Source organism: Lissotriton vulgaris, chromosome 4_1 (genome assembly GCF_964263255.1).
Source record: "Lissotriton vulgaris chromosome 4_1, aLisVul1.2, whole genome shotgun sequence".
NCBI lineage: Eukaryota > Metazoa > Chordata > Amphibia > Caudata > Salamandridae > Lissotriton > Lissotriton vulgaris.
Window position 1 is genome coordinate 1,700,899,529 of NC_141691.1, and position 23,586 is coordinate 1,700,923,114.

Genomic DNA, 23,586 nt, shown 5'->3' on the forward strand with positions numbered 1-23,586 from the left:
AAGTGAGGGCAACACAAAATGGCGACGGGACACAAAATGGCGGCCGAATACAGGACAAAGTCGGAAACCGAAGGACCTCAATTGCAGTAAAAGCAAAATAGGTATACATATTAAAATGTAACATTTTCCGCCTAAAAATAAATATTAAAAATGATACTTTGGGTTTTATAGCTGAGGTTTGTAATCCACCTCCACTTTGCAAAAATCCAATCCACAAAGACATCGAAAACAAAAAGTAAGAAACCCAAAAAACAAAAAATGAAATGACCACATTAAATTAATGAAATAACCCCCAATCATTGGAAACCACAAATACACAAACAATATAAAGTAAAAACCACTAAAGAAAATCCAAACAATCAAAGGAAATTACAACCCAAATACAATGCAAGCATAACATTGCAATTCTATAAATGTAATACAATGTATGTATGTATGTATTGTACACTTTTATAGCGCAAGCTGTCACCCAAAGGGTATCCTGGCGCTTTGACTCCACTAAACCAGGTACGCAGTCACCACATTATACTGTTCTAGGAAAAAGGTAGGTCTTCAAACCTTTTTTAAAAGATGGAAAATCCCTCAAACTCCGCAAAGAAAGGGGGAGGGAGTTCCAGAGTTTGGCGGCTAAGTATCTGAAGGAGCGGCCACCCATTCGCAATCTCCGAACTCTCGGGACCATCACCAAACATGCTGAGGAAGAGCGTAACAGTCTTGCTGAGCGGTACCACGAAAACAGTTTCTGCAGCAAGACAGGTCCTTGGTCATGCAGTGCCTTAAAGGCCAGGCTAGATGCTTTAAAACAAATTCATTGCTGAACAGGTAGCCAATGAAGGTCTTTTAGCGACAGGGAAGAAGAAGCTGCGCGTGGCCTAGATAGAGCAAACTTCGCTGCTATGTTTTGAATGCGCTGCAGCCTACTAATCAGAGTGCTAGGTGCACCCAAAAGTAAAGCGTTACAATAATCAATCCTACTTAGGATGATACCACGTACCACCTCTGGCCTAGCCTGCACTGGAAGCATGGGAAGAATTTTACGCAAAGTGCGTAATAACAGCATACAAGTGGAAATGGTCTTGTTAACAAAGCCATCCATCTGCAGATTGGGACTAAACATGACTCCCAAATTACGAGCTGAATCCGCCGCCACCACTGTGCCCATAGAGGACGATGGCCAAAAACCAGCCGGTAGAGGGCGCAGGGTACGATCAGATGAACAATACAATACCTCAATCTTTGAGCCATTAAACTGGAGAGAATTGGTTCTCAACCAGTCAGCCGTAGCAGACATGCATTGCTGAAAAGTCTCCTTAGACACAGCGTCTTCTCCTTCAAGGGAGAAGATGAGCTGTGTGTCGTCAGCGTAATTGATCACTGAGATGCCGTAGGACTTAATTAGACTAATCAGAGGGCGGAGGTACAATTTAAATAAGATGGGGCTAATCGCTGACCCCTGGGGTACACCTTGCCCTACTCTCTTGATCCCTGATCTAAAAGGAGGCAAGGCCACCACCTGATGTCTATTCTGGAGATATGAAGTTAGCCAGTCCAGTGCCAATCCTGCTACCCCAATCTCCTCCAGCCGACTAATAAGGATGGGATGGCTGACTGGGTCAAATGCGGCCGACATGTCGAGCAGCACTAAAAAGGCTGCCCGACCAATGTCGACCCGCGATTGAAGATCATCCAACACGACCGCCAGTGCCGACTCCGTACCATGCGCTGGCCGGAAGCCGAACTGGCCACATCCAAACAGATGTTCCTTTCCAGAAAGCTGGACAAAGACTGGGTCACGAGTTTTTCCATGATCTTAACCGGAAAGGGAAGCAACGAAATTGGCCGATAATTCACCGGGCAGGTGGGGTCGAGTGTGGGTTTCTTCAGAAGAGGAGAGACCACAGCCAACTTCCAGCACTCTGGCACCGTAGCAGTGCTAAAGGACTGGAGACAGATGGAATAGAGGGGGCGAAAAAGCTCCTCCTGAAAAAGCTTTCAAAATTTATGGGGTAGCGGGTCAAGAGGAGAGCCCGAGGACACACCATTTGCAAGGGAACAGAAATCCTCAAACGGAGGAAGGGTAAAGCTTTCCAACTTTGGATGACCTGAGATGAATAAAGGTACATGGGCAACAATTGGCTGAGGACATGAGCAGCCCGAACTAGCGAGTCCACTCAGAATGGTGGCAATCTTGTCCTCAAATGCGTCAGCCAAGGTGTCGCAGAGGGACTGTGAGGCCGGAATATTGTTTGCCGCACATGTCGGCTTAGAAAGATCATTAACTATTTTAAACAGGGTCTGTGATTTGTTAGACGCCTGTAATAGCATATCCTCTAGATATTTTGCTTTAGCGCGCTTAATCTGGGCTTTATAGTCCAGTAGCACTTGTTTAAAGAGGGATCTAGCAGGCTCTGCATAGTGCTTTCTCCATACCCTTTCTGCCTGTTTGCATCTTATTTTCGTGTGGAGGAGATTGTTAGAGTACCACGGCATGGCGGGCCTACGTCTATCTTTTGATTTCCGCAGGGGGGACAGCTTGTCCAGCTAGTTAGTAATTTGCAGACATAGGCCTGAGTAGCTCGCCTCCACATTCCCCTCTAAGGAGAAACCTCCAAGAAAGAAAAAAGTGGGAAAAACACTGCTATTAAGAAGTTTAGACCATTGTCTGCTAGTTTTGGTTGGACCCAAGCTGCACTCTCGCGCAGAGTCGGCGGGGAGACCTAGGGAAAAATGGACTAAAGCGTGGTCCGTCCAACATTGAATGATTATATCCCTAATCTCAACCTGCGGGGCTTCTGCGAAAACCAGATCTAAGGCATGGCCCTGCAAGTGAGTCTGGGAGAGTACCAGTTGCTGCAGTTGAAGATTGCTACATGCCTGGCACAGTTCTCTATCAGCTGTGTCTGTCGGCCCATTTGGCCACAAATTAAAGTCCCCCAGAATAAGCAATCTAGAATGAGTATTGAAAAGGTCATAGATTACATCAATCAGGTCAGGTAGGCTGGACAGTGCATTACCCGGAGGTCTGTAACATAGCAGTCCGGAATGCAATACTCCTTTCTGTCCTTTGAGGGAAAAGCCCATAAGTTCGAATTCTTGGACCCTCTTTACCTCAAGCTGAGAGAAATCCAGTGTGTCCCTAAATATGAACCCTATGCCTCTCCCTCTATTCCCCATACAAGGGTTATGCCTGATTTTATATCCCGAAGGACAGGCCAGTCCAAGATCTACCTCGCTGTCTGCTTGAGTCCATGTCTATGTAAGAAAGAGCACATCCAACCCATGAGCTTCAATTAAGAGTGCGATTTCAACATGGTGCTTACAAAGAGACCGAACATTAAGTAGCCCGCAAGGCAGCACCGCTAAGTTGTTAGACATAGAAGCCGGCAAGTTACTTACTGGAAGGCGATGACCGAGCTCAGTGAGCTCTGCTCTAGAGTAAGTTAACTGGCGTGTTGCCGCAGAGGCAGCGTGGCTAGTGCTAGTCGCGAACGGTGCGCGAACGGGCGAAAACGGGCTTACCTCTGGCGCACCTCCGGCGTGCCATCGGTGCGCCCGCTGCGTGCCAACGCTGCGCGCTTGATGAATATGCATATTAAAGAGCCGTAAACGCGGGAGTCCTCCGATGTAGACACTAGCCCCAACCAAGATGGCGCCCGCAAATCGGCACTCACCTGGTCACCCTCACCCAAGATGGCGGCCTAGATCGCCGCGATGCGGTGGAGTCACGGACCTTAGCACGCCCTGAAGCGCCATATCTATATATAGTACTACTACTAGCAAGCTATAGTTATGTCCACTGCATCACGCTGCATAACAACACAACACAAACTACCACTAAACAAAACTTTTAAAAGATCTTGCCGTTTCTGTTAAAAAGCAACAGGGTCTGTGACTAACACAATCGAATTCCACCTCAAAGTGACATAGACTACAAAATACGAGTAGCAGTATAAGGAATTTACGCTAAATAAAAATAGAAAAAACTATCATCCTATCCAATCCAATCCAAACTCTTTTGAGGCAGGTGTTGGTCCTTAAAGGGGCTATATTTAGTGTTACCAATGCAATCTAAAGCATTTTGGGGAAGGTGTTGGACACTAAAGGGGTTAGGTTTACTATTCCTACTTCAATCTAAACCATTTTGGGGAAGGTGTTGGACACTAAGGGGATGATATTTAATATTCCTGCAAGACAGTATATTATTTTCTATATCATGAATAGCCATAAAAACTGAATAAATATAACTTACAATAATATTTACAGTTTACAATAACACTCCAATATAAAATAAAGCATTACAAACATGAACATTTAAAGACAAACAAACCTACATTTAAAAATTATATAATTATATCGTAGCTACAATAATAATATAACTGAAATATTTATCAACTAAATTTTAATTTTCATCAACACATCTCTTAACAATATAAATATCATTAAATGTACAAACTAACAACCTATGTATTTAATTTATATTGTGTAGAAATTAAAACAATGAACATACATTTAATTTTAATTTTTTTATAAGTTGTTTAAAAAAACTTAAATTATTGAAATGCCATTATTTAATTAAACATAACACAATATAAACATACAATAACTACACATATGCACAAAGGCAAAATGTACTTTCAATATATAAATAGAAAATACATGTATTTGTAATTGTTCAATTTAAATAATGGACAATTATAACATTTTATTAATTCAAAAAAACAATATTTTGCCTTTTATTTGAAAATGTAACAGTTGTGTCTAAGAAACTTACAAATACAATACTTTAAATATAAAAGATTAAATAATATAAATCTGATATCAAATACTTCATCCCATACTGTTCCTCTACAAACCCAACATTCTACTAATAAAAATATTAATATTTTTTTCAATTGAAAAAACAAAAACATATAAGATAAAACTTTGACAATATGTATAAAGTCAAAAAATTAACAATGCAAATTAAAACAAAATTCTAAATAAATAAAATTAAAATGAATTTATAGTCTTAAATATAACCTTATGAAATATTAAAATAATACAATATATTTTTCAAGAAATATTTCCCTTTATTCCCATAAACACATAACATACATTATAAACATAAAATTAAATAAAGAACTACATTTTTATGATAGAAATAAGGTAATTTAAAACATAAGTTTATAAGTTAAATTAAATAGATGTTTAACATCAAAACATAATCAGAATCTAAAAAACGTTTTTTTCGTTTACATATACATTTTAAATTTCAACATTTTAAAATGTATATATTTATGAGTTTTAGAATAAAATTATTTTAAAAAAAATCTTTACACAAACATACTTTAAAAATCTCCTCACCCTTTTCCCCTATAACCCCAACGTCCTGTTATGAAAACATTAATTAGATGTATATTTGTACTGAAAAGTAATAAATAAATAAATTTTAAAATTAAAAACAATAAACATTGCAAGAAGTTTCTAAAATAAATATACATATACATAACATCAAACAATTTTAAAATAAAAAACATAAAATAAATTTCACAATTGTTAAACAAAATTATGTTTAACAACAACATTATATTCAATGATAATTTATTAAACTATATATTTTACAACAATATTAAAAACATATGTCCAAATGCCCCTCGGATTCATGGCATGCAGGGATAGTGCCATGGCCAATAGCCAAAAGAGAATCGGAGCTGTGAAGCTACACAGTTTTCTTGAGTCTCTCATTTCGTATGGTTCTCCACAGGATTCTATTCTTCACCCATTTTTATTCCCCTTTATACCATTCCTTTAACATCAGTCATTTAATTATTTGGTTTTAATAAAGATCTGTAAGAAGACATCACTCAGACACAGCAAAGCCTAAATATTAATTTATCATTTGACAAGTATGCTGTTGCCAGGCAGTGCTCGTTACACTGAGTATTTATGGACCTATCCAGTGCTGTTGATAGGGTAAACTGCTCAAAGTTGTGGTCCTTTTTTTAGAATTAAGCCTGGATACTTCACTGATATTTTATCTTGATGACTTACATGGTAATTAAGACTAGATACCTCAATGATCTTTTACATTACTTTGTAATGTAACAATGTGGGTAAGGTTTGACCCGAATGGAGACTGACAGAATCTTTCAGTTTAAAAAGAAAAGTTTGTGAGGAAGCATTTTAGTTCCACTTTTGTTCATTTTATATATAAACAATATTTACTCTCATCTTCTGAAGTGTGGTGCTGATGTCCCAAAAGTTACAGAATTTGCTGTTTCCATGCTTGTATATGCAGATGATGTGTGAATTTGCCTGCACTCTAAGGGCAATGGAAGAAGTTAGTAATATCTTTCACTGATTTTATGTCAAGTATGGATTTGATTACAAACTTCTCTAAATCATTTCATTTCATTTCAAAATTCTTTATTTCGGCTTGATGCCATAAAAGAACAATGCATACATTACAGTTCAGTGAATAAAAAATGAACATTCCGCTTAAGATATTAAAATCATTAGTTAGAACAGTGCAATTCATGTTGGAAGACAATTGGAGCACAACAAAACAATCATAAAATCCTAGGATGGGCCACCACGCTAGTTCCAGTAAACAAATCAATTCAAGCCCATAAAAGAAAACTCAATTACAGTTGATGCCCCATTTTTTTCCTTTGGAAGAAAATAGAAAGTAAAAATCTGCTGACACTAAATATTATCTGTTGCGATGTATTTGTTGTTAGAATTCTCAGAGCCTGTGAACATGACCTCAGGCCTAACAATAGACATATTGGTTTAATCCATCTTTTTCTGGCCTGGGCGTACAAGGGGCAGAAAAGGAGGATATGTTGCTCGTTTTCTATCTGGTTATGTTCACACATAGAACAAATTTCGTCCATTGCTGAGGACGATGGATCGCAATTTCTAGCCCAACGTGCCAAGGTAATTTTTATTAAAAGGTTTCCATATCTAAGTTTTAAAAATAATGTTTTGGCAAGTGGGGGCTCTATTTCATCCATAAAGGTTTCATAAAGTGGTTCGTCCTTAAAATTTAAGAAATTTGAAACTAAAGTCCCACTAGTTGTGATACTTGCAGTCCTATTTGCTATAAAGGTCCAAAAGGCCCTTTTTAAAATTAATTTGGGGTTAGGGGGTAACTGCTCGGGTTTCTTCCAAAAATGTTTCAGACCTATATTGCTGAACCAATCTTTAACGTGCCTAAGCCATGGGATAGCTTATAGACTGTCAAGCGCCATGATTTCTTTTAACCCGTCTCTATAATCTTGGAGTTCGGCAACATGCCATAATCTAACCCATAGCATTAAAGGTCGGATCAGGACTTGATGATCAGTTCTTTTAAAGTTTAGGTCCAATTGCAAAGGTTCTAGTGGGGTGCCTCTCGGGACCCTTACCAGACTTTGCATAAAATTATTATCTAGGACACTGAAGGTATCCTTGGACCCAGGCCCCCATATTTCTGCGCCATAAAGGACTGATGGTTGGACTTTAAATTTAAATAATTCTGTCACTGGAGACACCGCTTTACTAGTGCTCAGGCTTTGCTCCCTGAGAATTGGTTTTACATTCTGGGCAAATATCAGTTTGCTTTTTTCCATTTGGGCTTTCCAAGTGAAGTTGGAATCTAGTGTCACCCCTAGATATGAAAAATGGGGCACCGATTCCAACTTTACTCCTTTCAATGTTAAGCAGTCCTTATCTGGTTTAGTCGGATTTAGGGCCATACATTTTCCCATTAATCTCCAGCCCCTTTTGACTACAATAATCACTGAAAGTGTTCAATAGTGTCTGTAGGCCATTTTTTGTTTGGGAAATCAAGATAGTGTTGTCAGCAAATAATAGGGATGTTACCCTTTCGCCGTTCAGTTTAGGGGAGTCGTTATTACATCCCTCTAGGTATGAGGGGATGTCGTTCACAAAAAGGGAAAAGAGCGTAGGGGCCAGAACGCAACCCTGGCGAGGGTTTTCCATAAAAGATTGCGTGGCACTAAATCAAATGCTGCCCTTAAATCAACAAAAGCAACATATAAATGGCCCCTTTTAATCTTTACGTACTTCCAGTAAAGGCAGCAAAATCTAAAAATCTGATCTATTGTGCTGACTTTTGATCTGAACCCAGCTTGGAATTTGGTTAAAATTGTGTTTTCCTCCAACCAATCACTCACACGTAATAAAATGTGTCGTGAGTAGATTTTCTGGAGGATATCCATTAAGCTGATTGGCCGATAGTTGCAGGGGTCCATCCTATCTCCTTTTTTAAAGATTAAAACAATTTCAGCTCCCTTCCAACTTTCAGGAAATTCTAAGGTGCGGGATAGTTTATTGCAGAAATAATTGATATATGGTGCCCATACTTTTAAATCGTGCTTGTATAAGTCCCCCGGAATCTTGTCAAGACCTGGTGCTTTGCCGGATTTTATTTGGCTTATTGCCAACTCTGTTTCCCCTAAAGTAAAGACAAGGTAATCTGCTGGTGTTTCATAGCTTGCAGCATTCGTATCCATATGGGGATCATCATATTTTTTATATAAATTTGTGAAATGGGTAACCCAGGTTTGCTCGTCCAGAAAAACATCCTTAACCACCCTACCTACATGGTTCCCATTTGCTACTAGCCTCCAGAAGGCCACATTATCGCGCGATCTGGCGGCTAGCAGCAGTTCAGCCCATTTGTCTTCCTCCCATGCTATTTTAGAGGCCCTTTGAACAGACTTATAATTATTCCTTGCTTTTTGGATATCTAAGGGAGACTTAGACTTGATCGCCATTAATAGTTCCCTTTTTGACTCTCTACAGGATCTATCATACCATGGCTTGCTATGGGACAGATTCTGGATCTTTTGCTGGTTTTTTTGGGGCATTTTGGTAACTAGTAATTTTAGGTCAGCAAAAAATTTCTGATGTATTATCAAAAAAGAGGTTTTTGTTTCCTCCTCGGATGTTAGACCTAAGTAGGGTCCAAGGGTCCCAGCAAAAAGTGAATATATTTCACTGAGGATGTCACTGTGATCCAATATAAAAGGCCATTTAAGTGATCTCCTATTGTTACTAATATGGATCTCGATATTGTCACCACTGCTTTCCTCAAGTGGGAATGGTTGAACTAAATCGTTAAACAGTGAAGCATCTAATGTCAAGTTTAAGGGAAAATGATCGCTTTCGAGCCTCTCCATTACGTCGAGGTCCAAAAGATGCGACCAAAGGGGTATGGAAGCGATCACAAAATCTAAGTTGCTTTTGTAGTTGTTCCTACTGAAGGTTGGTTTCTTCGAGCTGTCGGATGGTAGCCGTCCGTTGCAAGCCCTAAGAAAATACTCCGTGCATAATTTAGTCAACTGGAGAACCAAGGTTGAACATTTAACCGATTTAATGTTCTCCAAAATAGGGATTTTATTCGCCTGGTCTTCCTCATCAAAAATTTCACTTAGGCCCAAAACTGGCTCAAAATTACAATTTAGATCACCAGCCAGGATAACAAAATCCTCCCTGAGGTCCAATCCACTCAGGAAACAATCTAGTTTAGAGAGGGTTGGTGATTCTTTTGAGGAGGGTGAAGGCCTATTGTAGATGTTTATTAAAAATAATTTCTTCCCATTGAAAATTGTACTTTTAATGCTAGTATATCTACGGAGTTTGTATCTACCACCTCAATATTAACCCTTAGTTTTATTTTCACCCAAATCAAAAGTCCCCCCGACGGCCTTCCGCTTCTGGAGGGGATCGCACCAATTCCATAAGTCTTGTAACCTACCCTGTGTGGTGTATCCACTGCCCAGGTTTCCTGTAACAAACAGAAATCAAAAGATTCTATAAAGCTAGCCCACTCCGGGTCCCTCAGGTTTTTTGCAATTCCAGCTATGTTCCAGCAAACCAATTTTACCGGCACCCCAAGTGCAGATGGCATCTCGGGGAAAACCCTTGGTATCTCTTCACAACTAATGGGAACCACAGATTTTGTTACCAAGGATATTTCTTCTAGAGATAGCATTTTGCTCAAAATGCTTGTGGGTACTACCAATTCTTTTTGTTTAATACTGCACTCTCCTGGGGTGTTTATGTCATAAGTTACAGTTTTGTCCAATAACGAAGGCTCAGAATTCACCAATACATCAGGTTCGTTAACAACACCCACAGCAGTAGGACTCCTTGATCCTCTTCCCTCACCCCCCAGCTCAAGAAACATCAGTCGCAGTCATCTAGACCGCTAAAAATATCGAATCTATTTGAAGTCTCTAGAGGTGTGAAGGGTTTTAGGTGATCCATCCCTCTGTTCTGGGAGTTATGTGTTCTAACTGGTGCATAGTTCCATCCAATGCAATCTGGGGCTGTCACAGGGCAGGGAACATATTGCAAATTCCTGGTGTTCTGTAAAGTCGGAGGGTACAGAGCATATTGGTTGCTCCCAACATTTTGAGCAATGGAATGGTTAATTGGCTGGGTTTGGGTTATATACTGTGGTGGGTGGTGCTGGGGTGGAAACACCACTGACCTTGGGTAAAAATACGTTAATGGTCTAGGGATTATGGTATGGTTAGAGCTACCTGTCTGCCAGTTTAGTATAAATTGGACAGCATTTGGGTCCCTAAAGTTCACGACCACCACGTCGCCATCGATGTCTTTGGGTCTACCCCCCAACCATTGGAGACGTCGAACATGGACAATTTCACCATTAATATGATTTGCAATTGGCCTGTATAGACTCAGCCAATGCATAATCTTGTTCTTCAATTGGGCAAACCCCTCCCTCTTGTTTTGCTCCAGCACAGGCACCCCTGTTAGGACGACCACATAGGGTACTGCCTCTGGCAGGAGTTCAGGCAAAGGAGTCCTTCCAGGTTTCCCCCAGGTATGCCTGGTGTCCCCCACCTCCCTTGTCGGTTTCCCCAAGAGTGTATTAGCCATGTTATCAGTGATTTTATTTGCAGCATTAGCCGATGGTTGGTCTCGAGTTTTTTGTTGGGGCGGTTTAGGGGGTGGATTGTGTTGGGCAATCACTGTCACCGTGTTCCCCGTGGGCTTAGAGGTAGATGCTTTTGAAGAGGGAATAGAAATAGGGACAGTTAAGGGTGGTCGAGATGGTATTAATGTATTTTGTGATGCATTATTTGGTACTAAGCTAGTTGCATTATTTAAGCTAGTGTTAGTTACAACATCCTTACTTCCCAATGCATACTCAATTTTACACAGTCTACATTCTACTTCCATCAACCTCTCCAAAATCGATGCTGAGTAAGATTTGATTAGACCCTCTATGTTAAGTAATGTGACAAGGCCCTTATCCTCGTTGGGCACATTAACAACCACACTAGTGTCCATACTGTCCTCTTTGTCTGCGGGCAAATTTGGTAAGGATGAAGATGAGGTATGGGTCCCCTCTATGGCTGCTTGTAAAGTACTAGGCTTTTTAACAGTAGTGTTAGCCTTTTTCCCGAAATCAGAGCAACTCAACTTGGGTTGTAGCGAATCCCCCCTTTTCCGCCGTTTTTTATTCGGAGGTGGTCCATAGTTTTTTGACAAGGGTACCGTTTTTTTTACCCTATTGCGGGGTATTTTCGCTGAAGGCAGAGCATTTCCCTTCAATATACTTGGAGTGCTTGTGTGAGTAGTTGCGGATAAACCATTCGTGTCCGTCTTTGGGGAGGTATTTGATGTGGGCGTAGTCTCACTCACTTCCAAAGGCTGGCTATCCAATATATATACCGACTCATTAGCTATTAAATCAGTGTCAGTGTCGGTAGTACTAATAACAGGAAGCGATACCAGTGAAACTGACCTGTTCTTTATACTTTCCACGGAACGGCGGCGTTCCGCCCGCCGCTCCACCAAGAGAGTTTCCTTTGTGATGCCAGGGGAGGATTTTGTAAAGTAGTTATCAAGAGTTCTATTTAACAGTACACCCTGTTAATCAGGCACGGGCTGTTCTGTGTTTATAGAAGACATTTGTAAAGGATAGTCCAACAAAGCAAACAAGTTAGACCTGTTAATAGACGATTTCAGAGGCGATCAGTACCTGTAGGTCAAAGGAACGTGCCCAGTCCAGTCTCTTCCGTTCTCTGAGGGTCTCAGAGGGTCCGCCCTTAGTCCGGGCTTTGTCCCGGGATATGTCCCGCACACGCGTCCCGCTCACGCGTTGCAGCACCAGGTCTTATACGGGAAGATGGATAAGGGGAGGAGTCACGGGAAGAGGCGACAGGTGTGCCAGGTGTTCCGCGCACAGCCTGGTGGGCCTCGCAGTCCCGTCCTCAAGTTCAGCAGCTTTTCCCCTGGCGCAGCTTCACCTCTCTTGCAGCAACTTCCCAGCAGGGTCCAAACAGTCAGAGATTCCAAAGCTCCTCTACGAGCGGCGCCCGCGAAGCGGGGGCCGCGAGGAGTTATCAAGGGCGGTGACAGAGGGGAGGAGTCACGGGAAGAGGCGGCAGGTGTGCCAGGTGTTCCGCGCACAGCCTGGTGGGCCTCGCAGTCCCGTCCTCAAAGTCAGCAGCTTTTCCCCTGGCGCAGCTTCACCTCTCTTGCAGCAACTTCCCAGCAGGGTCCAAACAGTCAGAGATTCCAAAGCTCCTCTACGAGCGGCTCCCGCGAAGTGGGGGCCGCGAGGAGTTATCAAGGGCGGTGACAGAGGGGAGGAGTCACGGGAAGAGGCGGCAGGTGTGCCAGGTGTTCCGCGCACAGCCTGGTGGGCCTCGCAGTCCCGTCCTCAAGGTCAGCAGCTTTTCCCCTGGCGCAGCTTCACCTCTCTTGCAGCAACTTCCCAGCAGGGTCCAAACAGTCAGAGATTCCAAAGCTCCTCTACGAGCGGCACTTCTCTAAATCACAAACTACGCCTGTGTCCCTGATCATTCCAATTTGCGTACTTTTAAATCAGATAACAAATGAGTGGTTAAAGTCAATATTTTTAATATCTGAGGGTAGTATTTGATTACTTTTCCCCCTGAGAGTCTAATGTTTGTGTGTGGCATCAAAAATGTATTCAGTCAACAGGTCCTTTACAAAAACGGTCCCCTTAGGGCCCGATTAAGAGTTTGGTGGTGTGCCAGTGGGACCGCCACACCGCAAACCCGCTTGAGAACCACCTGTTGTATTATGACTTTTGTAGTCACAAGCAGGCAGTCCTTCAGCAATCCCATAGTGGTGCCACAGTGGGAACGTCAAAGGAAGTTCCAGCATGCACTGGGCAATCCATGCCATGCTGGAACTAGGGGGGGCATGAACACAGGGGGGGCACTTATTGCACCACACTGTGTGCATCGACATGGAATGCGGCACAAGGGGACACAGTAGGGCCCCTTTGCTTTCCTTACCGCCACTATTTTCATGAAGGAAAGACGTCCAAGAAATCAGTGGCAGTGAGGAAACTTGTAATTTGCATGGAGGGACCATGGCGGTCCTGCCAAGCATATTACTGCTGTGCCAATGCTAGGCTATTGTACAGAACAGGGGACCCTAGTAATTAAGGATCACGAGAATAATAGGCATATACTAAATAGTATATATGACCTCTGTCCAGCCGGACAGGTTTTTATTTTTCAATTATTGTATTGAATTTGTATATATAACATTTATACAAAAGTGGGCACAGCCTGTGACCCACAGAGGACAAGACAGAACAAGTGGCAAAACAATTATGTAAAAACGCACAAAAGCGGTCTGTACTTATTAATCAGTTTAACAGACTAGAATTCAATCATAGCAACCCATTGTTGATCACAATTCATGAAGTCAAACCAACATATGGTGCAGTGAAGTCGACGACGTTTCGATGCAGTTGAAAGATACATGCATCATCATCAGGACAGAAAATAATATGTCATGTTTGTCTAAGGACTCTCATTCAATTACAGTGCCTCTCGTAACAACTTTTTTGGACCCTTATACCATATTTAGGAATTCCAACGTGATAGTCCGAGGAAATTAGATTGGAGGCTCGAGGCGTGTACTCGTGGCGATCCGATAATACATCTTGGGTTTATTTCAACACAGCATGATAGCCGGACGATGGGGTTCTGGCAATCACTGCCAGAACCCCATCGTCCGGCTATCATGCTGTGTTGAAATAAACCCAAGATGTATTATCGGATCGCCACGAGTACACGCCTCGAGCCTCCAATCTAATTTACTCGGACTACTCCTCTCTACAATCGAGTTATTAAGCTCGATCACGTTGGAATTCCTAAATATGGTATAGGGGTCCAAAAAAGTTGTTACGAGAGGCACTGTAATTGAATGAGAGTCCTTAGACAAACATGACATATTATTTTCTGTCCTGATGATGATGCATGTATCTTTCAACTGCATCGAAACGTCGTCGACTTCACTGCACCATATGTTGGTTTGACTTCATGAATTGTGATCAACAATGGGTTGCTATGATTGAATTCTAGTCTGTAAAACTGATTAATAAGTACAGACCGCTTTTGTGCGTTTTTACATAATTGTTTTGCCACTTGTTCTGTCTTGTCCTCTGTGGGTCACAGGCTGTGCCCACTTTTGTATAAATGTTATATATACAAATTCAATACAATAATTGAAAAATAAAAACCTGTCCGGCTGGACAGAGGTCATATGTACTATTTAGTATATGTCTATTATTCTCGTGATCCTTAATTACTAGGGTCCCCTGTTCTGTACAATAGATTACTGCCCAAGGACCCTAGTGTTATTTCTTTTGGGTTTCCCTTGTCTTGTGAAAACAGTGCCAATGCTAGGCAGCAGCGCTTCCCTGGCAGAGTTGGCGGTCCCAGGGTTGCACAACAGCCAAAGTTGTAATATTGACGGTCGAAAGACCGCCACCGCCGCCTCACCACAAGTCTTGTGGACCGAGGACCACCAGATTCGGAATTATGCCCTTAGTTCAGAGTTCCCGATGTTAGAAATGTATCAATTGCAGTGCATACCTACCGCAATATATGAGGCAGAGGTGTAGGGCTATATTAAACTTTCAACGTTACAATCGAAAGTGAATTGTTTTGCAGGCGCCTTCTTTCTGTACCACTTTGTTCTTTGCATTACTTCTGTCATGACATATAAGGTTGGGACCCCTAATTTTATGGATTTCCGTCTAAGCTGAATGTCAATGTGACATTATTTCACTTAATTATAGAGGGCTGTTTAACATACGACAAAGGGTTTTCTATATCCTGGTTTTTCTATGTTAAATCTAACTTACTAAAGTTGAGTTGCCTGTTGCTGTTTGAGAACCCACTAACCATAATGAATAAAGACAAACTTTGGGTAAAAAAAAAAGTTTTTATAGTGTTTATACCTTAATAGAGAAAACACTAAACTGCAGGTTAAACCCCAAATAAGACGGGACCCCTCCTGGTTGCGCCTAACCCAGCAGGTAAATGTACAGAAATGTTTCACTTTTGTACCTTTACACAAGTGGTAAATACCAATTACGGCATTTAATTATTTTCTCAAGCTCAACCTCTCCCATATTACATCGCTCTCACTTTTTTGACAATTTAATTTTTTTAGGAGGAGAATATCTCCTTTGTTTTTGTCAAGTAAGCAGTCTTTTTTCTGGTGATAATCCTTTATTTATAGTACTGCCACACTCTATACATGTACATTTTCTACTTTCTCTCTCCAATACACCCCAAAAATTCATTTTTGAGGAAGTAACTACACTCATAGCACATGAGAATATACATGAATGAAAAGAGGCTTTTACTCATTCCACTACACATTTTTTAGCTGATTTTAGCTCTGCAACTTTTGTACTGATGATGACCCATAATTTACCACAGATTGAACCGCTGTTACGCCTATGGCAGTGGGACCCATTGGTAATTTATTTCCTTGCTGTATTGGAACAAAGGATATTTAATGAACTAACAGCAATTTTTAACTTACTATTTGTCTATTGGCCTCTTCTTGTATCAAACACTCTTATGTGTTTTATGTTACTGAGTGATCACTATTAAGCACAGAGCCCAGGTTTCATATACTTGCAAAATATTTTAAAACATGTATGAATTTGCAGATAACTAATGGTGCCCATTTATAATTTTTTTTAATCTAGTCTAAGTTTTTGTAGGTTTACATGTGCAATCTGTCCCTCATTCTTAATCAGTATGGACTGTCAGTGATCCTTTTTATTATTTGTATTCCTTGCATCTGTCACCATACTTTGGCCACAAACAATGGCTTCCAGAGTATTCAAATGTTCAGTATTACACTCTGGGGCCAATTGCAATGTCGGACGGAAAGCCTCCTCTTGACAGTCGAAATCTCCTCGACCGCACTGGAGCCCTTCCGAGCGACTTGGTCAGTTTACATTCCGACCTCCCAATTACTATGTTTGCGGTCGGAACATAAACCGGTCGGTCATTCTGAATTGGTTCCTAGTGACTCACGGACTATTCATGTTGGTCGGAACCTCATCGTACACCCCTATTGACAGCGTTTTCACCCACAGGATTACGATGTTGTTTTCCAACAGCCTTTTTGCATCGGCCTGTCCAACACAGAAAGGCTGTCGGAAACTGATTTTGTGAATCCTTAGCAGGGCCCCCTTTGCCCTGAGGCCTACGGTTGATGACCGAGGGGGTACCTAAGGGACCCCCTGTAAAACCCTGCACTGTGTGGCTGGCACCCTAGGGTGCCTGCAACAGGGTGCAGGGTTTTCTGCAAACATCGTATTTCCCCAGAGGAGCCTGTGCTACGGCCGGTTCTCAGGTGTAAGATGGGCTCCCATAGGAAACAATGGGAATCCGGTCGAACAGTGTTCGGTCGCATCGTACTCCGTAAGTCAGAACCGCCAACCACAAGTCGGTCAGTCCCGAATCTGAGAAGCTGTCAGGCGGAGACTTTCCACCCGACATCGTAATGAGCCCCTCTATATATTTTTTTTTTATTGTGTTTCCAACTTTGGCCCTAACTATCTGCCAAATTCAGTCTCAATATGCAACCCACGTATTGAATTTTATTCACTATCTTTCTGGTATTTAGCTTCATCCCTAGCTATTCATTTTAATTCCGCTTTCAATTATTCTCTTTACTGGCTCCTATCCTATAAAAGTCCTTCTTACAGAAATATATCTCACTCTGACCTGCACAATCCTGAAATTACAGTGCAAGCTCATTTTATTATCCAGTGCATATCCTCAACGTTCAGGCTCCCAACCAGTGTAACATAGTGAAGTCGTGTTATCTTTCACATTTGTATACTTCGCTAACTTTTGCAGGGGGCCGCCCCACATAAGGGGCGTGGCGCCGTTAGTGGCAGCCAAAGGGCCGCATAGGTAAGGGGTCCCTTCTGGGTCGTGCGACCCGGAAGGGATATCGGTGGAGAAAACAGGAAGTGCGTCAGGGAATAGGGTCAGAGTGACCCGGGAGCAGTTCGGGAGCGCGAGGCTTGAAAAGCCAGCGCCTCAGTTTACGCCCCCTCTTTGTCCACTTTGCCTCCCAAGAGTCAGACTTCGCATAGGAAGTCCTGGTGGAACTGTGTCGTGGCAGCTGGGGTGCATGGAAAGTCATCCGACTTCAGGTGCAGGTGAGTGGGCCTCGCAGTGTGATAGTGTTGTTGGAAGGTTGTATGTGTGATCCGTGTGTGAATTGTGACCAGCATAGAGTGTGGGGCTGGTCGAGGTGAGTGAGCGTGCGGATGATGGAAAAAATGTTCACCGCTTGTGGGGGCTTGCCTGAATCGGGTCCGGGTATGTTTGTGAGCGCCTCGAGTGCGTGACTTGGCCGAACACAGCAGATGCGCCCGGCGCACAAGCACCCTTACCTCTAGTGGTCGCACAGCCGGGTAGCGGAATAGCACAAGTCTGGGTGCAGTCTGGGGGTTTAGCGCAATCCGCAGGTGTACTAGCGACAACTTCACACGGGCAGGCAATTAGTAATTGCCCTGCTAGCGCAATGGTATCCTCCACAGCTTACCCTGAATTTGTAGGACCGGTGGTTATGGGTCCATCCCCAAATGTAGTAACTTTGTCCCCTCAGGATCAAACAGCAAACACCAGCGCAAATTTAGCAGGGCCAGCAGTTAATCAGATTCAGGGAGGGACGGGGACGGTGCCGGCGGGGCAGCCGTCATTAGCTTACAGCCCTTTAGTGTACGGTTCCTCGTCCATGACTCTATCGACATCTGCGGGGATCACATGGCATGTACCCTCAGACACCAAAGAAAAGATTCTAAAGGGAGAATATATTGACGTATTCGATCTCATCAATGCAGGTTTGGTTCCATGTAAGGCTAGTGTAGGTAAGGAAGGCGAGTACAAGCAGAAGAAGGTATGGGTTGACTGGTCTATAAAGAATTGGATTACAGGATTCGCCATTTACGCTGCCATCATGGTAGAGAGGTACCCCGCGGTGGCCCCTCAGATAATCAGTTACATATCTTTGATACATGGGGCGGCCTCTGAGTTCCCAGGCACAGGGTGGTTACAATATGACACCAAGTTCAGGCAAATGAAGGCAGTTCCCCCCCCAGATAGCATGGGACCAACGCAAGATTAATGTATGGCATGCAGTGTTTTATTCCACTGCACCTGTGACCAAGACTAGTTACCCTTCTCACAATCAGCCCTTTCGGAGCGATAGGGGGGCAGGAGACAAAAAGCAGGCCTGCTGGCTGTATAACAAGAATGAGTGCACCAGAGGGACTACGTGTAGATACAAGCATTGCTGCTCCTTCTGTGGGGGTCCGTCTCATCCAGAAATCAGATGCTTTAAGAAGTCAGGAGGACCAAGGGAACAGCCGCCTCAGGCTGCAGCTAAAGGGCGGCCCCCACAGACATCCGAGAGATCTGCCAACACCCATTAAGACACATGTGCTGACACACCTCCTTAGCAAGTACAACAAGCTACAAGATGCTCAGTTTCTACACAATGGTTTTATGTCTGGTTTCCGTATCCCGTCTTCAGCTACCCCCACCAATGTCCCCCACGCAACCAGAGCTCAGTGCTGCAGAACATGGAAGCAGCTGAAAAGAAAATAATGAAAGAAGTTGCCTTGGCGAGGGTGGCGGGTCCCTTCAAACAATTGCCAAAGCCTGTTCTGGTTTGCTCTGCGCTGGGGTTAGTACCTAAAAAAGAGAAAGGGAAATTCCGCCTGATACATAATTTGTCAAGCCCCCCAGGGCTATCCGTCAATGACAAGCTCGACCCAGACATATGCATGGTGCGCTATACAATGGTTGACACCGCAATCCAAAAGTTGCAGGCCATGGGGGAAGGGGCCTTAATTGCCAAGTTCGATATCGAGGCGGCATTTAGGCTCCTGCCAGTGCACCCGGAGGATACTAAGTTCTTGGGTTTCACCTTCAGAGGAGATTATTTCATTGACCTTTGCATGCCCATGGGCTGTTCCATTGCTTGCGCAGTATTTGAGTCTTTTGCCAGGTTTTTAGAATGGGCGGTGGAGCAATTTCTTTCTACAGACAAATCCCATGCGGTGGTACACTATCTAGACGACTTTTTATTCATGGGACCTCAGGGTTCGCAGTCATGCAGGAAGGCCCTGCTGGGCTTCCAGCACCTGGAAAAAGCCCTGGGAGTACCACTGGCAGCAGAAGAGACTGAAGGGCCAACTACCTGTTTAACATTCTTAGGCATTGAAATTGACACTAGAGAAGGGGTTTGTAGGCTACCCAGTTCGAAGGTGTCTGCCTTCAAGAATGCTATTGACGCCTGTTTGGGGACAAGGAAGGTCACATTACACCAGCTGCAAGTCTTGGTAGGACAACTGAACTTTGCCTTGAGAGTCATACCGATGGGCAGGGCCTTCTCTAGGAGCATAGCAAGGGCAATGTCAGGGCTGTGGGCTAAACACCATAGAGTTAGGCTGTCAGCGGAAGTGAGGAATGACCTGAACATTTGGAAGGACTTCTTAGAGAACTTTAATGGGTCCGTGATATGGCGAAGACCGAGCTCCTCGAACGCAGAGCTTGAATTGTTCACTGATGCGGCAGGTAGCGTAGGCTTCGGGGCAGTCTTGGGTCACAAGTGGTGCATGCAGCATTGGCCGGAGGAATGGGCACGACAGGGTCTGACACACAATGTTACTTTCTTAGAACTGTTTCCCATAGTTGTGGCATTGCACCTGTGGGGAGATATGCTAGCAAACAGGCACATTGTTTTCTGGTCGGACAGCATGTCAGTGGTGATGGCGATTAACAATCGGAGAGCAACTTGCACATGGGTGCTGCGCCTATTGAAAGAATTAGTGTTGCAATATCTGCGTCGCAATGTACATTTTACTGCAAGGCATGTTCCTGGGGTAGACAACCAAGCCGCTGACGCCTTGTCCCGTTTTAAGTTGGCAGAATTCCGCACACACTGGCCGCAATCAGACAGAGAGATGACGAACTTCCCGGCGGCGCTATGGAAGCTTGGTGCCCCGCAGCCCCTGAGTTGATAACAGCATCCCTGGCCCCCAAGACTAAGAGTATGGATGAGCGCGGGGATGCCTAAGGGTAACCAGGCGCTATATAAAACTCTTTAATAATAATAATAATAATAATATGAGAGGTCGTGGCAGTTTTATCAATATTACTTAAAAGGGGCGGGTTTAGTTGAGTCATTCTAACCCTTGAGCGTCTTGGGCTTTATAGTGCATCAGAGAGCTAGCGGGAAATCAGTGGCGATGATGAAAAGACAACTGTCGGCAATGGCATTCTATGCTGGCTTAAGGGGGGTGGCAGACCCAACAAAGGACCATAGAGTGAGGAGAGCTGTGAAGGGATGGGAACGTTTAACCCCAGGGGCGAAGGATTCAAGAAGACCCATAGACGTGAGCAGGCTGGTAAATATCCTGGAGACTCTGCCCAAGATTTGCTTCTCCCCATACGAAACTCAGTTATTCAGGGTAGATTACGTTCTAGCCTTTTGTGGGGAACTCAGGATCTCGGAATTGCTCCCTGCCTCTAAGGCGGATAGGGAAGTGGGCATAAGGTGCGGGACTTGATTGTGGCAGGGGACGTCCTGAGAGTTAGGGTCCAGAGATCAAAGACAGACCCATTGGGTAAGGGGATATGGTTGCAATTAGGCAGGGTAGCCGGGGTGACATACTGTCCGGTAAGATTAACAGGGGAATTCTTGCAAATGAGGCCACAAGGGGGCGACGACAGAGTCCTGTTGCATAGGGACGGTTTACACCTCACCAGATTTCAGTTCACAAGGGTGGTTAAGCTGGCATTGACAAGGCTGGGCGTAGACTCAACTGACTTCACATCCCATTCATTCCGTATTGGGGCAGCAACTACAGCGGCAGGCCTGGGGCTCCCAGAAGAAACTATTAAGAGATTAGGTCGGTGGAATTCAGCGTGTTATGAGCGTTACGTTTGCCCGCAATTAGTTTGAGTGTCGTAGCGTGCCTCCCCTATCATACACAGGTAGTGTTGACTGTTTTTCATTTCAAATTTGCCCTAGGTACCACATCCCAAAGACCCCAAATATGCTGGTGCGGCCACTCTTTTATTCGCAGGGCGGGGTTGGTCTTCACGAAATTGCACGTGGGAAAAGCGCGGGAGGCACAAGGATTTGACCACCATTGGGTGGGGATAGGTGGACAACATTTAGCCGATGCCCCTAACGATTTGCGGGCGGCCATGAACAGAGGCATGCCCGCCCCTGACTTATTAGTGCTACATTCTGGAGGCAACAACATGATCCCGGCGAGAAGGAGGGGCGTAAAAGAGTCATTGTTCACTGCTCTAGCAGCAATCAGGAATATGTTGCCGAATGCGATCTGGCTATGGTCCGAAGTCATTCCAAGGCAGGCATGGGCACGGGGCGCGCCTCCAAAAGCGGTGAATAAGTCTGTGAAAAGGTTGAATCAGTCAGTTGCGAAAATACTTCTGAAATCGAGCATTCGTACCATTAGGCACAAATTAATACAAACGTCAAGGCCGGAACTATACGCTACGGACGGAGTGCACCTGTCGGAAGCGGGCAATGAACTTTTCATACAAACCTTACTAGGGGCCATCTCGGAAGCTCTTGAGTGCAGGGGGGGAGGTCAAGTCCGCCCGTAAGCGCCTCGCCCTGTGGCGGGGTCCTGGACAAGAGGTATCACAGGGACTCCTTTGGTCAGTGTCATTTTTTACCCCAGAACAGGTCTTAAAATCATCATGGGCTCTGGGCTGGCGGGAGATTTGGGGCTGACCTGCTGGTGGCCCTGGATTCTCTAGCCCTACCCTGGAAGCCGTTGGTTGCTACAAGTGGTGGCAGATTATTTACCTGCAGCTCTGTTGACTGGAGGGCGGTTAACTTAACCCCTTCGCTGCTGATGACGAGCTCAGCTCGTCATCAGCCACAGGTGGGTGTGCTGATGACGAGCTGAGCTCGTCATGTAACGCGGTATTTTGAAAAATGCCGCACAGAGCAAAAATCGCTGCAGCAGCGATGCGGTTAAGGAGAGCAGGCTAACTTGGTTGTGGCCTACTGGCACAGCCCGAAGGTCAAGCAAAGCCCCTTTGGGGAACGGGCTGTAAATAGAATGACTATGTATATACGTGTGAGTATTTGAATACTGTGATGTTGATAAACAAGTTTTAAAGAGTTTACAATAAATAAAAAGAGGCCAATGGAGTAATTGGCCTGGAACTGTAATTTAATAAAAATGTATACACTGCGAAAACCAAACAAGACTCAGGTGTATCTATTGAGAGGGGGCGGAGAAAATGGTGATTTGGGGTGAGTGCACTTTGTATGCCATCTATATATTTTCTGCATGTTGTTCTGCGCATTGATAGAAAGCCCTCCAAAATAAAGGAAAGTTTACAATGCAAAAGCAAGGTCATGTGGTGCATCATTTAGAAGGCCATGCCCTGCTACTAGTTCCCATACCATTAATTGTGGCAGCAGACCCAGTGTAGTGCCAGTGCCTTCAATGCTGATTTTAGCAGTGTGAGCTGCCGATTTTTTTTTTTTTATTTGCATATTACAATTGATATCCATGAATATTAAATGATGCCCGCAAAATCTCTTTAGCACCACTAGGAATGCTTTTGAACTTTGGATCCGTGGTGCTCAATTCGAAACTGCAGATCTTGGAACACAGATGCTTTTATTGTTAGGCGGTTGTTTACCTGATCCGTCGCCTCATTTTCTTCGAGTTGATGGGCGCTCCTCACCCTGTCACAACCTTACACTTGTGTCTTTTTTTTCACTGTTCGATCCTTGAGAATCCACGCTTCCAGTTCCTCAGCAAATGAATGCTGTGGGTATCAGCAGTTTTAAACATGTATTCCTTTTCATTTTATGGGCAGGTAAGTACAGTAAAAGCAGGAACATGTCGTGTATCATTTAATCTAAAAACGTGTATCTTTGTAATATTCGTTCCATTTATTTCCTCTGTTTAAATTTAGCAATCTTAGTTGGTCGTCCATCTCCCCTCTTATTCTGTTTGGTCCTAGTTGAAAATCTCTGTAATGAGAGGGGGGATACATTGCGCTCAGGGTCCCCTCACACACTTCATCTGGCCCTGTCATGGCGCTGAGGCACACCGTGACAGAGGTGTCAGCGTGAACTGCAGGTCTGCAAGAACCCTGCGCGCGCCGCCGCCAAGATTCCCCCTGTTCTGTGCTCTTCCGTCACACATCAATGTCAGAAACACGGACGAGGTGGTAATGACTGCGGAAG

The 23,586-nt window shown here is 43.9% G+C and overlaps 1 protein-coding gene across 1 annotated transcript in view; it reads left to right on the forward strand.

Annotated features, from left to right (window-relative positions):
- The window catches only part of NECAB1 (N-terminal EF-hand calcium binding protein 1), a 1,444,409-nt gene that overhangs the window by 1,058,217 nt on the left and 362,606 nt on the right, over positions 1-23,586 (forward strand). The window lies entirely within an intron of this gene.